The sequence below is a fragment of the Erinaceus europaeus genome, chromosome 12 (assembly GCF_950295315.1).
Source record: "Erinaceus europaeus chromosome 12, mEriEur2.1, whole genome shotgun sequence".
NCBI classification, from domain to species: domain Eukaryota; kingdom Metazoa; phylum Chordata; class Mammalia; order Eulipotyphla; family Erinaceidae; genus Erinaceus; species Erinaceus europaeus.
This window is the reverse complement of record NC_080173.1, coordinates 66,281,990-66,295,927: the sequence shown is the minus strand read 5'-3', so window position 1 is coordinate 66,295,927 and position 13,938 is coordinate 66,281,990. Positions and strand designations below refer to the sequence as shown.

Genomic DNA, 13,938 nt, shown 5'->3' with positions numbered 1-13,938 from the left:
GTGTGTATTTATGCTATATTGTATTTAATAAAAAAATGAAACAGCTTGAAGTCAAGGATTTCTCACTTATTAGCTGTTTGACCGTGCGCATATCACAACACCCCCATCTACTTTCTTTTCTCGATTTCCTCTTCTAAATTAAAAAAAAAAAAAAAAACACCACTCCTGATGACTTTACCTCACAGAATTGATTAAGGAAATAAGTGATCACAAAAAAGTAAAGATCATATATTAGTGGCCAAGAATAGTGGTTATTATCCCATATTTCTTTTTTTTAATTTCTTTATTGGGGAATTAATGCTTTACATTCAATAGTACATACAATAGTCTATGCATGCATAACATTTCCCAGTTTTCCATATAACAATACAACCTCAACTAGGTTCTCTGTCATGATTTTTGGACCTATCTTCTCCCCACCCACCCACCCACCACAGTCTTTTACTTTTATCCTATATTCCCTTTTTTATTATTAAATTTTATTTATTTTCCCTTTTGTTGCCCTTGTTGTTTTATTGTTGTAGTTATTATTGTTGTCGTCATTGTTAGCTAGGACAGAGAGAAATGGAGAGAGGAGGGGAAGACAGAGAGGGGGAGAGAAAGATAGACACCTGCAGACTTGCTTCACCGACTGTGAAGCGACTCCCCTGCAGGTGGGGAGCTGGGGCCTCAAACCCGCATCCATATGCTGGTCCTTGCGCTTCGCACCACGTGCACTTAACCGCTGCGCTACCGCCCAACTCCCAATCCCATATTTCTTTTTTTTTTTAATTATTTATTTTATTTATTTATTCCCTTTTGTTGCCCTTGTTATTTTCTTGTTGTAGTTATTGTTGTCTTTATTGTTGTCATCGTTGTTGTATAGGACAGAGAGAAATGGAGAGAGGAGGGGAAGACAGAGAGGGGCAGAGAAAGACAGACACCTGCAGACCTGCTTCACCGCCTGTGAAGCGACTCCCCTGCAGGTGGGGAGCCGGGGGCTGGAACCCGGATCCTCAAGCCGGTCCTTCGCTTTGCGCCACCTGCGCTTAACCCGTTGCGCTACCGCCCGACTCCTCCAATCCCATATTTCTTAAACCCAATGGGGAGTTAGGTAGATTCTACATTCTGCACTAATATATTTTTGCATGTATATGAAAAAAAGTCATAGATCAACAAACACCATATATAGGGTCCATTCAATATCTTAAGTTGTTCACCTCAAATCACGTTTTACAGTTGGATCAATTCTTTTTGAAAGCACTTAACCTATACTGATCAACATAAAATCACATTAGATGACATAAAATAAGTTTCTTTGATTTATGAAATGACAACTATATCACAAAAAGCAATCGAAAGTTAGCAAATATATTAAGGACAGTGTTAAGTTTTGAAACTTTTTTTTTTCCAAATGACTCCTATACTTAATCTTACATTTTTGGAGAAATTATAATGTTAATTTAACACTCTTTAATATTCTTCACAATATCTTTTTTAATCATTTTGCAACCTAATAAGCTGCATTTGATGCTGTGAAGTGTTTGTTTCCCTCTCTATCTGAATAAAAAAAGTCAACCGTGACAAAGATATACAGCTTGCATGAGGACTCAGTTTCTCTCTCTCTCTCTTTCACACACACACACACACACACACACACACACACACACACACACACACACTCACATACACACGGTATGATCAAAAGAAGGTTCCCTTGTTAGTTATATACAAGAGCCAGTAACTACAAACAAACTACTTTAAGCAATAACAACCAACAAAGTGAAATATTATCTTCAGTAAGAAAGAAGCACGAGGCAATAGAGTGAATACTAGGTTCCTAAAGAGCTGAGCTAGTATTATGTAGCTTTATTAAGGGAGATGAATAGTGCTGCAATCAGCAAGTGACAAAGATGTATACCTATTACCATATAACCCTATAAAATGGCAATCTCTCTCGTGGATGCTAGGAAGTGTAATGCTAAGTACTAAGGACCTGGGGAGGCTGCATAAAAGTTTGATGACAAGGCATAGAGAGTACGCTAGAGAAGGCCAGGCCTCAAATTTCACATCACTAAACACTGGATCACTAAAAAATAAGCACTGAACAGGAGGTGAGGAGGAGGCTAAAACATATGATGACTTTTTTAAGATACAAAAAATTACAAAAACTTATTCAATTTTGCATTTTATAATAATTTTGTTTTTGAGGTAAACCTTGGTTTACAAAAGCATAAAATGCTTTAGAAGTACAGGTTTTTTGTTTTTTTTTTAATTGGGGGAGTTAATGAATTACGGTACATCTGTTTACACATGTGTATGGTTTCCCCATTCTGCATAACAGGTGCCTGCTGCACACTTTTATATCCCCCACACACAGGCTTCAACCCCCTTTTCCCCAGTCCCGTATTCCTTTCCCTCCCCAGAGTTCTTTGCACATATGGCGCAAAGTGCAAGGGCCGGAGTAAGGACCTCTGTTCAACCCCTGGCTCCCCACCTGCAGGGGAGTCGCTTCACAGGCGGTGAAGCAGGTCTGCAGGTGTCTGTCTTTCTCTCCCCTTCTGTCTTCCCCTCCTCTCTCCATTTCTCTCTGTCCTATCCAACAACATTGACATCAAGTCTACTGACATACACTTGATCCTCACGCTTTATAGGCTGTGCTGTGAAATTCCAAGTGTTATTTTTACTTAATTGTTCTTGTCTTCCCCCCCCCCCCCAGACATAATCTTTCAGTTGCAGTTATTCTTTGGCCATGCCTCCGGAATTTGCAGCAACTGCTACTATCCAGAAGTACAGTTTTTCACCTCTTCAAAATGTGGTATTATACCTCACTCATCACCAAAGCACCCTTTTCTCGCCAGAAAAGTCCACAGAAACCCTTTTGCCCTTGCAACCCACCTCTCTGCTAATGCCCCTTGGTAATCCCAGTTCAGCACTCTGTGTGTCCAAAATGTCATTTGATTTTGTTCATCCTGTTATTTTATCTCTTGTGAGATCATTCAGTTTTTTCCTTTGATATAAATCCTTTTCCTATTTCTTGTAGGGATGGTTTAGTTGATAGTGAACTCTTTTTGCTTTTTCTGGTGCTCTGTATCACTTCATCATGCCTGACTTATAATCTAGCTGGATAGAGTATTCTTGGATGAGTCTTGGCTATTTAGAACTCTGATCATTTTCTTCCAGTCCTTTCTAGCCATTTGAGTATCTATTGAGAAATTAGTCAGTTCCTTATAGAAGTTCCTAGATAGGTGACTCTGCTTTTTCTCCAGCTGCTTTCAAAATTCCCTATGATCTTTGCCATCTTAATTAATTAGTTAATTAATTAATTAATTTTATTTATTTGCTTTTGTGGGGTTCTTAGAGCTTCTTGTATCTCTTTTTTCAATATGGAGAAATTCTCAGTTAACATTTATTCAAATAAGGATTCTGGTCTCTTTTACAGAACTTTGGTGGTAGATGCAGGTAAGGCTCAGTTACTATATTCTTTCATACTTTCTCTGACTTTGTTAACATTTTCTTCCACTGAATATCTTTAGGACTAATGCTTTGAATTCTATAGGAAGTTTATAAAGCTCTGTTGAAGGGTGCACCTAATTGAATGCACAAATTACACTGGCACAGACCTGAGTTCAAGAACCCCAGTCCGCACCTGGAATGGGAAAGCTTCATGAGCAGTGAAGCAGTGCTACAACCCCCCCTCCCTTCCTCTCCTGCTCTTTCCCTCCCCATCGCCCCCTTCCCTATCAATTTCTCTCTCTCTATCCAATAAAATGTATAAAGTTGTAAAGTTTTATAAATTTAGGGCTGGATGGTAGCGCAGCTGGTTGAGCATACATATCACCAAGTTCAAGGACCCAGGTTCAAGTCCCCACTCCCCACTTGCAGAGGGGAAGCTTCATAAGCAGTGAAGCAGGGCTGTAAGTTTCTCTCTGTCTCTCTGTTGACTTCCTTCCCTCTCAATTTCTCTGTCTCTATCCAAAATAAATAAAGTCAAATAAAAATTTTAAAAAGATAGTAAAGTTCTATTGAATTTGGGGTTTTCTTCAAGTTGCTATTTTGGTCCATCAGTACACGTATTTATTCTGTATTTCCGTTATGTTTGGTGCTCCATAAGGACCAGAGTGAATGATATGTATTTAAGCTGGACTGACTAATAAGTAGTAGTTATCACTAGTTTCTGGCTAACACTATAGCACTGTGGTTGAGTCAGTTTACTGACAAGTTTGATGTTGCATTTGTTCTGAAAGCTGGTAGGAAGCAAACTGGCAGTTGTGTCTGTTACTGGAGTGTTACTCCTCAGTTCTGTCCCTAGGATCAACTACTTTGAAAACTGAATTGAAAAAATGGCTGTATCCACAGAACTGCTGTCTTTAGTCATCAGGAAAGCTGCTGCTGCTACAAATCATAGATGGTTTGTAGGTTTCAGTTCTTGTTTCCTATTTGGATAAAATTGTAGGCACAAAATTGTAATAGGGTTATAGTATCCCAGGATTTTGGTTCAGCCTATCCCAAACTTGGCAGATGGAAGTTCTGTACCTTATGAATTTTCCAAATAGTGTATTATTATTACACAAAACAACTTTTTACCATTAGCAAAGGTGTCTCTAGGTGTGTTCTTCCCACCTGGATGCTGAGCATTTTTCCCTTACTATGAGAGTACGTTTAAGGTCCAAGCCCATTCTAATGCAGGGTTTTCCATGTATTTTTTTTTCCTTTATTAGTGGGGATATTAATTTTTGTATTCAACAGTAAATACAGTAGTTTGTACATGTATAACATTTCTCAGTTTTCCACATAACAATACAACCCCTACTAGGTCCTCTGTCATCCTTTTCTAGGACCTGTACTCTCCCCCACCCACCCCGGAGTCTTTTACTTTGGTGCAATACACCATCCATGTATTTTTTGACTTTGCTATTTGTCGGTGATGCAGAAGTAAAAGAGAGCCCTCTTTTGATACATACTGATTTTTTTTTCCCTCCAGGGTTATCACTGGGGCTCAGTGCTTGCACTACAAATTCACTCCTCCTGGAGGTCATTTTCCCCATTTTGTTGCCCTTGTTGTCACCCTTGTTGTTATTGTTATCATTACTGTTTTTATTGCTAGATAGGACAGAGAAAAATCGAGAGAGGAGAGAAAGACACTTACAGACCTGCTTCACCACTTGCGAAGCAAACCCCCTCGCCCCCGCAGGTGGAGGGCCGGGGGCTTCAACTAGGATCTCTATGCGGTCCTTGCACTTCTTGCCATGTGCACTTAACATGCTGATTTTTTTAATGGACACCTGAAATTTATTTAAATCCTAATGCAATGTTACTTAAATATGAAAAATAAAATTTTAAAAAAGTCAAGGGAAAATAAATTAAAAAAATAAAATAGTGATGCACTTAAAGACTGGGAGATAGGTGACCTGGTAGAGTGCACACCTTGGTTGACAGGACCCATGTTGGAGTCCTGGCACCACATGGGAGTACCATGCATGGGAGAAGCTCCACAGGAAGTGTAGTAATACTACGTTCTCTCTATGTGCCTGGAATGGGAAAAAATAACTTTTAATAATGCAAATTGTCTCGTTGGTGATGGTGGCACACCTGGCTGAGCACACACGTTACAATGCACAAGGACCTAGGTTCAAAGCCCCCAGTCCTCACCTGCAGAGGCAAAAGCCTGAAAGAGGTGAAGCAGTATTGAAGGGTATTGAAGGTATCTCTCTTCCCATCTCTCTTTTCCCTCTTGATTTTTCTTTTACTTTTTTTCATTTATTTATTATTATTATTATTATTATTATTAGTCTCCAGTTGCTGGGGCTTGGTGCTGGCACTATGAATCCATTGCTCCTGGTGGTCTTTTTTTTTTTTCCATTTTATTAGATAACACAGAGAGAAATTCAGAGGGATGAGACAGAGAGGGAGAGAGAAAGAAACCTGCAGACCTCCTTTGCTGTTGGTGAAGAAGACACCCTGCAAGTAGGGAGCAGGGACTCAAACCTGGGTCCTTGTACTTGGTAATATATGGACTTAACCGGGTGCACCACCAAGTGCCCCTCATCTTGATTTCTCTATCAAATAAGTATATGAATATTCTAAATGCAAATTAATCATTTTAATCCACAGCATATACTTGTATATCTTGACATATGAAGCAATGGTGCTTACGGGAGAATGATTCTGCCTATCAGAAGACACTGGCAATTTACTGGAGGCATTTGTGGTCGCCAACAGCTAGTGGGATGAGAGTTTACTACTATCTATAGGAAAAGGGCAGAAGCACAGCTAGTCATACTATAATGCAGAGCATGTTACTTACCACAAGGAATTATCCTGCTTAAAAACAAAAAACTTAAGTGAGCTTACAATAAGGTTATTTTAAGTAACAAATCTGATAATTCTGATGAACTAGGAAAAATACAGTGGGTTACTGGGTGGCTGCAATATAGCCTGCCTGCAACATAGGGCTACTTGTCCGACAACTAGAAGATATAAATGAATTCACTCCCAAGTTAATTGCAGTAAAAAACAGGTATGACTAATGTCATATACACTACACAGAGACATTTACAAGTTTATGTTATCTGACCTGAAAGCTTTATAGTTGGAAAGCAGTCAAAGGACACACCCTACTAAAGCCCATCTATAATACATATCTGTATCCCGAAGGCTTTAAGGGGATCTAAGTAATAGATTTAAATGCACTAATCCAAGTCTGATCTGAGGAAGAAAAAAAAAAAAAGCTATTTTCAGAAAATTAAAAAAAAAAAGTACACTAGTCCCTTGTGCTAATGTTGCTGATTATTTTCTGTGTCAGCAGAAGTATTTTACTGTCAGTGAAACTTAAGTCCCCAGTTGATAAGTTCCCATTTAAAAGCCTACAGTACAGTATGAAACACGAAAGTAAAATACAAAAGCCAACAACATCTTATTTTCACACATACATACAAATCTACATAACCTGGAATTTTCAAGGAAAAAACAATATACTTATTTGTTTTAGTAGTTATTCTGAGATTCAGTTGCATAGCTTTTTCCTAGGAAATACAATACTTAGAGGAAATGAAGTAAATAAAGAAAATGTATGCTTGTGAACCATGTTCAAGTCTGGTACAAATATCACAGGAGGAAATTTTAATGCTATGGCATCTTTTCCTCTCTCTGTGTTTCTGACTCCATCTGGAGAAAGGAAAAACAAAACAACCAAACAGAAAAAACAGCTAGTTGGAGTGATGAGGCTTTAATGACAACAATAAACAAAAAGTTATAAACCAAATTTACTTAAATTGTGTGATTTTAAATGTTTCCATCCCAGATGCCAAAATATCCCTTTAAGAAATATGAGGGGGGGGGGGTTTGAGAGTAGATGGCATAATGGTTATACAAAGAGACACTTAAGCCTGAAGCTCCAAAGTCCCAGGCTCAGTCCCCTGCACCACCATCAATCAGAGCTGAGCAGTGCTCGGAAGGAAGGAAGGAAGGAAGGAAGGAAGGAAGGAAGGAAGGAAGGAAGGAAGGAAGGAAGGAAGGAAGGAAGGAAGGAAGGAAGGAAGGAAGGAAGGAAGGAAGGGAGGGAGGAAGGGAGGAAGGAAAGGGAGGAAGAGAAAGAGAGAGAGAAAGAAAGAAAGAAAGAAAGAGAGGGAAGGAGGATGGAAGGAATACAACTTCTCTTCTATTTTGCTTTTGTTAGTTTTTTTTTTTGGGGGGGGGGATAGAAATAAGGAATATGGTTATATCATTTTTCACAGTCCAAGACAAATTACAAACTGTGAACCTGATGGCATATATTTATATAAAGCTGGAGAAACAGCACAGTAGTTTACACAAAAGATTTTCATGCCTAAGGCACCAGAAGTCATACATTCAATCCCTGGCACCACCATAAGCCAGAACTGGCATATGTATACTTGTCAGAAGAAATCATGACACATTTTTACAAAGAAAAAAAATACATCACAGATGAAGGGTAGATAGCATAATGGTTATGCAAATAGACTTTCATGCCTGAGGCTCCAAAGTCCCAGATTCAATCCCCCACACCACCATAAGCCAGAGCTGAACAGTGCTCTGGTAAAGAAGAAAAGAAGGAAAGAAAGAAAGAAAGAAAAAAAGAAAGAGAGAAAGGAGGGAGGAAGGATACATTACAATTTTCTAACAACCCAATATATATTTCTAGAGATCTAAGACACAATCGTGATTATGATGTGCTTTTTTTTTTTTAATATTTTACTTATTTTATTTTTGAGAGAGATGCAGAGGGAGAGAGAGACAGAAAGACCAGAGCACTGCTCAGCTCTGGCTTATGGTGGTGCGGGGGAGATTGAACCTGGGACTTTGGAGCCTCAGGCATGAGAGTCTGTTTGCATAACCATTATGCTATCTCCCCCGCCCTATGACATGCTTTAATAATGCTTTTGGCCAAAGATTCCTAAAAGTGGGGTGAGGGCAGGCAGTAGTGCAGTCGGTTAAGCACAGGAAGCGCACAAGGACCCACACAAGGAGCCTCCAGCTCCCTACCTGCGGCGGTGAAGCGGTGAAGCAGGTCTGCAGGTGTCTATCTCTCTCTCCCCCTCTCTGTCTTCCTCTCCTCTCTCGATTTCTCTCTGTCCTATCCAACAACAGCAACAGCAACAATAATATGGGCAACAACAAGGGCATCAAAATGGGAAAAATGGCCTCCAGGAGCAGTGGATTCATAGTGCAGACACCAAGCCCTATAGATAACCCTGGAGGCAAAAAAAAAAAAAAAAAAAAAAACTGGACTAAAAGTGTTGTGAAGAGTAAAAAGACACAGTTATTAGATATATTCTTTCTAGACATTAGAGATGATAAAGGTTTTCATCCTTATCTGTGATTTGTCCTTAAATCTTTTCAACAATTCAAACATCAAGTCACTGAACTCCTAAATGACTAGAGTTTAGTGTAACAGGATCTTAAGTTTATACACATAGATGTTTCCCCCTGGAAAATTGTGTATTATCACGTGTGATCCAGGCAGGTTTCTATATCAGATACTACATTATAACCAGAACCCCACTATACTCTAAGCAGGCTCTGTTCCTGTACCTACTTTCCCATACCTTTGAATAAAGCCTCAAATCATTAAATTACCATGCAGAGACCTAAATGAACACTCCTTAATAACTCTCCTAGTCTTTATCATTTTCTCCCCAACTCACTTTCTGCCTCAGTTTTGTTCAGTTTAGTTCCTAGACATTGCTATCTTCTTTTACACTATCGGGCCTTAGCATATATAGTTCTTTCTACTGAGAATTCTCTCATTGATTCTACTCATCCATATAAGGTCTAGCCTTCTTTCCTGTGTCAGTTTAAATATCACTTTCTGAGGAAGTACTTCTTTATCCCCAAACACTAGGACAGGACCTTGCTAATATATTCTCATAGTTCCCATAACTGTTTCTTCTAGTCTTCAAAACTACAACTGTTGTTTTATAACTTTAATGTCAATATTTCTTTTCTTCTTCTAGCGTTTGCCAATATTTCTTGTTAGACTCTAAGGCACCTGCATGGCATCATTTTGTCACTAGTCTATTATAAAACTCGATCATCTATAAAAGATGATATTGGGGGGCCAGGCGGTGGTACACCCAGTTGAGTGCACATGTTCCCATGCGCAATAACCCAGGTTCAAACCCCCACTCGCCACCTGCACGGGTGAAGTTTCATGAGTGTTGAAACAGGGGTGCAGGTGTCTCTGTCTCTCTGTCTCTATAAAATAAATAAATATTTTAACTTAATTTTATTTATTTTATTGTTTGTTTGTTTGTTTGTTTTTTACCAGAGCACTGCTCAGCTCTGGCTTATAGTAATGTGGGGGATTGAACTGGGACTTTGGACCCTCAGGAATGAGAGACTCTTTGCATAGCCATTATGCTATCTACCACCACCAATAAATAAATATTTTTTAAAAGATGATACTGATGGCTCTAACTGAAGACCAACAGCTCTACTATAGCTGTTGGTTTTATACAGATGCCTTAGAGGATTATCTTCCCATGATCTGTCGGCTGTTCTGGAACCTCAGTAGAGAATGGCTATTTCATTTGGAAGAGACAGCACACAGCTCTCCCACTGAGCTATATATCAGGGATGCTATACATGATGGACTTCCAACTAAAGGACAAAGATAGGGTCAAGTGCAGGTGCCTAGAGATGGCAACAGACTGCATGGATCTCAAAATTCCGAGAAAGTCTCTACACCATTGCTTCAAAGTGGAGTGGCTACAGCAAATAGAAAGCCAGAACCCACTTCTCTCAGTTGGTAGTTTGTTTTGGGAGCCATGTGACTCTGGAGGATTTGAACTACCCATTCTTTACACAAGAATTTCTCAGCAGGGGAGTCGGGCCGTAGCGCAGCGGGTTAAGCGCACGTGGCGCTAAGCGCAAGTACCGGCATAAGGATCCCGGTTCAAGCCCTGGCTCCCCACCTGCAGGGGAGTCACTTCACAAGTGGTGAAGCAGGTCTGCAGGTATCTGTCTTTCTCTCCCCCTCTCTGTCTTCCCTTCCTCTCTCCATTTCTCTCTGTCCTATCCAACAACAACAACAACATCAATAATAACTACAACAATAAGACAACAAGGGCAACAAAAGGAAATAAAGAAAAAAGAGAAAAAAAAAAAAAAAGAATTTCTCAGTAAAGGGCAGCCCAGGCCTTTGTGCTTTCCTTGTGGGTGACTAAGCGCTGCAGTCAAACGTAAAACCAGATTTGAGGGTGGGGTGGGGAATGAACCAATAGTGTTAGCAATTGTAGGTATCGGGGCGAGGCAGTGGCACATTTGGTTAAGCGCACACACTAGAGTGTGCAAGGACCAGGGTTCCAGCCCCTGGTCCCCATCTGCAGGGGGAAGCTTCACAAGTGGTGAAGCAGGCCTGTGGGGTGCTTCTCTGTCTATCTTCCCCTACCCTCTCAATTTCTCTTTGATTCTATCCAAAAATAAATAAATAAAAATTGTGGATATCTTCCCACTGGGTAAGAGAGATTGGTGATTCCTGAGAGGCATTTATAATGGGATTTCCTGGGTAAGAATTCACATAGGTGTCTAAGTGGGAAGTGGGAACTTGTATTCTTGGAATACTGATAGACCCAGTGACTGATTATTTCTAACTATCTACATTTTAGCCTTCCCTCATCATTTAATTGGGTAATATGCACTCTCCCTCCAATGAACTCTGACCTATAACCTCAATGAGAAAATTACCCATGGGATTGGACCCTTAACTATCCATCCTGCTGTCTAAATTATGTAAATTTATGTAGTGTCCATTCTGTGTAAGATACAAAATTACTATATATAGTTTCTATTAAATATTAAAATGTGAAAAATGTAGGGTGGGGTAGATAGCATAATGGGTATACAAACAAGCTGTCCTGCCTGAGGCTCTGAAGTCCCAGGTTCAAAACCCCCACCATCACCATAAGCCAGAGCTGACGAGTGCTCTGGCTTAAAAAAAAAAATGTGAAAAATGTAAAAAACAAAAATTAAGATGATATTCTATGTTTGGAGCAAGATGAAACTGGAGGTGACTAAGTTGTGTAAAATAAATAAAAGAATTGAAGAAAAATTACTGGATGCTTTTGCTTATATGTAATGACAACAACAAATGAATTTGGAGGGGAAAAAAAGCTAGTCAAACTCTCTTGTACAATGTCAGAATTAAAATGGTTATAAGGGATGCAGGGACATGACAGGGCTCAGAACCTTCCTGGGGGATTGTGGTGACCAGTAGGCATCATGTTTGGGCATGAAAATATTCCTGAGATCTGAATTTTATAAAATTATTTTGAATCAGGGGTCGGGGGTAGCACAACAAGTTAAGCGCACATGCTACAAAGCAGAGGACCAGCATAAGGATCCCGGTTGGAGCCCCTGGCTCCCTACCTGCTGGGGGTCACGTCACAAGCAGTGAAGCAGGTCTGCAGGTGTCTATCTTTCTCTCCCCCTCTCTGTCTTCCCCTCTTCTCTCCATTTCTCTCTGTCCTGTCCAACAACAACGACATCAATAACAACAACAATAACCACAACAACAACGATAAAAACAAGTAGGGCAACAAAAAGGGGAAAAAAATAGCCTCCAGGAGCAGTGGGTTCATGGTGCAGGCACCGAGCCCCAGCAATAACCCTGGAGGCAAAATATATATATTTTGAATCGCTAATAAAAATGGTTATTTTATTATTTTTGATAACCTTAATAATCCAAATAGCGTTGATGTACTGTGACCTTTGGTGAGGCAATGCAAAAAAAGGGCAAACATACTTGAATCTCAATGCTGGCAAAAATCTCATCTCGGGAGTCGGGAGCGCATGTGGCGCAAAGCACAAGGACCGCATAAGGATCCCGGTTCAAGCCCACTACTTCCCACCTGCTGGGGAGTAGCTTCATAAGCAGTGAAGCAGGTCTTCAGGTGTCTTATCTTTCTCTCCCCCTCTGTCTTCTCCATTTCTCTCTGTCCTATCCAACAACGACGACATCAATAGCAACAACAGTAATAACTACAACAATAAAACAAGGGCAACAAAAGGAAATAAAAAATTAATATTTTTTTAATCTCATCTCACTAGCTTCTCCACCTATTTAAGCAAATAAGTGAAATTCTAGGGGCAGGGGAGATAAGATAATGGTTACACAAAATGATTTTCATGCCTGAGGCTCCCAGGTCTCAGGTTCAATCCCCTGCACCACCATAAACCAGAGTTAAACAGTACTCTGTCTCTTTCATGTGTATATATATGAATATGTGGATGAGAAGTGAAAGGTATGACTTGACTTCAATTTCCTTAAGCATCTAAACACCTCTATTTTACTTCACTAGAACATCCTGTTATATATATTTGTATCCTTTATTAACTTATAGGCTCATTTTTGTGATAGTATCATGTCCATTTTTCTATGATATTTAGTTCACAGTAGGCTCTTAGCAATGAAAGTAATTTTTTTTTAATTTTTTATTTATAAAAAGGAAATGATGAAAGTAATTCTAAAGGAATATATAAAGCTATTCAACATCTTTAAGAAAGGTTTTTACTCCTGAAATCACATGTTGATACTATAGTCCCTGGCATTTGTATCTTTGTCAATCTATTCATGAATATTCACAGTGAATAACAGTAAGACTTAAGGAACATCATTCTACTAGGTTTAAGAAATTTAACACTTTCATCATCTAATAATACCTTGACACTGGAAAGAACATGTGTGTGTGCTATGGTAGTAGTGTAACCAGATCACTACTTGGCAAACGCTAGAAGAACTACTCAATCTCTGACATCTGGTGGTGCAAAGGCCTTAGGCATAAGAGTCTTTTTCATAACCACCATGCTATCTCCCCACCTTGTGTACATATTAAAATGGACTTATTATAAATTCAATACCTAATTAAAAAATTAGTGCCTATACTTTAAATTTTGAATGGAATTTTTCAAAATTGGTTAATACACTAATAGTTCAGTACCTTCAAAACTAAGAAAAAAATTCTCAAGCAAAGAAAAAAAGTAATGATCAATATATGCTAATACTAATATAACTGATTAATCATTATCTGAATTTTTTAAATTTCCAAATGAAATCTATCTTAGTAACTCAACTATGCTACTAGAGAAAGGCAATATACAAATTCAAAGTTTATTATTTTAATAAATTACTTAAATGCTATAGAGCACTCCTGAAAAAAATATTATCATCAATATGTATTAAATCAATTGTGGAAATCTAAAGTATAACTTGACCATTTTTAAAATGTAAAAATTTTAGTCATATATCACATTTTTATTAAGTTTCCTCCCACAGAGAGATATTTCTATATACTGCCACACTATGCTATTGAATACAAATAAAATATAATTTTAAACCTAAATATTACACCTTACAATGTCTCATATGTTTTTGTTATCAATTTGAAGTGTGTATTCCTGAGTCATACACTGGAAGGCTTTTATAGTCTTTAGATCATA

General features: G+C 38.8%; 1 protein-coding gene and 1 non-coding gene across 3 annotated transcripts in view; one reads left to right on the top strand and one right to left on the bottom strand.

Annotated features, from left to right (window-relative positions):
* BRIP1 (BRCA1 interacting helicase 1) overlaps positions 1 to 13,938 on the bottom strand; it is a 144,166-nt gene that overhangs the window by 32,919 nt on the left and 97,309 nt on the right. The window lies entirely within an intron of this gene.
* LOC132542317 (small nucleolar RNA SNORA2/SNORA34 family) lies at positions 9,909 to 10,046 on the top strand. The gene has a single exon (XR_009553405.1). It is a non-coding gene; the product is annotated as a small nucleolar RNA SNORA2/SNORA34 family (small nucleolar RNA).